We start from the raw sequence: 2,611 nt of genomic DNA, 5'->3' as shown, positions 1-2,611 counted from the left end.
AGAACAAAACAATAGTTTTTAAATCTCTGTGTTTCTGTAATAAGAATTGCAGGCCCAAGTAATTAATTGGCTTAAGGGGAAATCACATTGGAAGTGACAAAATATTTTGACTGGGACAATAAAATCGTCACATAAAATTTCAGGGTGTTGCTAAAGCAGTACATATAAACTTTAAGCCTTAAAATATATTTATTATAAAATAAAAGTGACTGAAAATAATGATTTAAGTAATCAGATTAAGAGACTGAAAGAAAAATGGAGTACTTAAAAAAAGTAGAAGGAAAGAAATAATGTAAGAATAGAGAATAATGAAGTAAAAAACAAAGATGAAAGAAAATTTATAAAACAAAGAATTTGTTACAGAATACACAAATAAAAAATAATAGCCCCGGCCGTAAGCGTCTGAGGCGCCAGCCATGGCGAGGAGCCAGCTGGGGACCGTGGGGAGTGTTTTCTCGCGGACTTGGGACCTGATTCGGGCTAGGGTGTTGAATGAGAAGCCCCTCTGGTTTGACATACGTACTGCCTTTCCCCCACTGAGAGAACCAGTCTTCCAGAGGCCCTGCTTGCAATATGGCAAAGCCAAAGCTGCCATCCAGGACATCTTGTACCCTGAGGTTGGGATTAGAGTGAAATTTTATTCAGCCTCTGGATCTGGTAAGAAAGCTTTTGATCTGTTCAATCCAAACTTCAAGTCTACCTGTCAACAGTTTGTGGAGAAGTACATTGAGCTACAGAAACTTGGAGAAACTGATGAAGAGAAGTTATTTGTGGAAACAGGGAAGGCTTTGTTAGCAGCAGGTGTCATTTTGAGAAGAGCAGGAGAAGCAAGGACTCAAAAGGAAGGTAGTCACATTTCCTGGGAATCTGAACCCACGGTGTCAAACCTCAAATGGTATTGGAAAAAAACCAGCCTCTGCAAGAAGTTCCCCAGAACCAGCTTTTGGAGACATCTGAAGAACAGTCAAAAGGTCTCTCACCTCTCTAAAGAACTTGTATTCCATGTATACTGACATCCAGACTGCATTCACTAGATGAATGTTGAACTGTTTTTAACAGTTGAACTATATAAATGTTTCCTAGTCTCTAAGGTATTATGTTTGCCTTCTTTTAGTCCCTATTTCTAGGTTGTCATAAGCTCAGTTTCATGGTTTCATTCATGGTTTCAGTTTCATTCATGGTTTGAATGAATTTTATGTTAGGATGATATTAAATAAAAAATTCCCTGACTGCTTAAAAAAAAATTAGGGGGCACCTGGGTGGCTCAGTGGGTTAAAGCCTCTGTCTTCAGCTTAGGACATGATCCTAGGGTCCTGGGATCGAGCCCCACATCGGGCTCTCTGCTCAGCAGGGAGCCTGCTTCCTCCTTTCTCTCTCTCTGCCTGTTTCTCTGCCTACTTGTCATCTCTGTCTGTCAAATAAATAAAATATTTAAAAAAAAAAAAAAAAAATTAGGAACAATAAAGTGTCCCTGAAACAGAGCAGACATTAATACTATCATCAGAGAATAATACAAACTTTATAGAACAATATTTTTAAAATTTAATGAAATTGATAAAAAATACATTCTTGTAGAAAAAATAAACTCAACTCAAGAATATACAGAGAACTTGAAAATAGTTCCACCACTAAAGAAAATAAGCTGTAAATCTTCAATCAAAAATCTTTCCAATAACTTATAGAATGAGAGAAAAAATTATAAATCATATATCTAATAATGGCTTAATATCTAGATCCTATAAAGAATTCTTACAATTCAAGACCAAAAAGACAAGCAACACAACTTTAAATCAACAAAGGACTTGAATAGATATTTCTCTAAAGATCTATAAATGGCCCCAAAAACCACATGAAAAGGTATTCAGCATCATCTGTCACCAAGGAAATGCAAATCAAAATCACAATGTGGGGGAGGCACCTGGGTGGCTCAGTGGGTAAGCCTCTGCCTTCAGCTCAGGTCATGATCACAGGGTCCTGGGATCGAGCCCGCCATCGGGCTCCCTGCTCAGCAGGGAGCCTGCTTCCCCCCCTCTTTCTCTGCCTGCCTCTCTGCTTGCTTCTGATCTCTCTCTCTGTGTGTCAAATAAATAAATAAAATCTAAATATATATATACACATATTGTATATGTAATATACAGTATGTATATTGTATATGTAATATACAGTATGTATATTGTATATTGTGGTCCTTTTATATATACATGTAAATATGTAATATACATATACATTGTATATTACATATACAATATGTATATATAAAAGGACCACAATGAGATACCAACTTCACACCCACAAGGATGTCTTTAATCAAGAAAATGGAAAATAACAAGTATTGGCAAGGGCAAGAGAAAAATTGGAACCCTCATATACTGCTGGTGGGAATATATAATGCAGCTGCTGTGGAGAACAGTTTGGCTGTTCTTCAAAATTTTAAGCATATAATCACCATATGGCCCAATAATCCCTCTTCTAAGTATATTTTATTTCAAGAGAAATAAAAACATATCCACACAGAAACTTGTACACAAAATTTTATAGCAGCATTATTCATAAGGGTCAAAAGGTAGAAACAACCCAAATGTCTATCAATAAGTAGATAAATGGCTAAACA

General features: G+C 36.3%; 1 pseudogene; it reads left to right on the top strand.

Annotated features, from left to right (window-relative positions):
• Positions 1-390: 390 nt before the first annotated feature.
• Positions 391-988, top strand: LOC111146532 (annotated as a pseudogene).
• Positions 989-2,611: the final 1,623 nt, after the last annotated feature.

This window comes from Enhydra lutris, unplaced genomic scaffold (assembly GCF_002288905.1).
Source record: "Enhydra lutris kenyoni isolate GAN:26980312 unplaced genomic scaffold, ASM228890v2 scaffoldscaffold2, whole genome shotgun sequence".
NCBI classification, from domain to species: domain Eukaryota; kingdom Metazoa; phylum Chordata; class Mammalia; order Carnivora; family Mustelidae; genus Enhydra; species Enhydra lutris.
The sequence above is the reverse complement of the archived record's forward strand: the minus strand, read 5'-3'. Positions and strand labels throughout refer to the sequence as shown.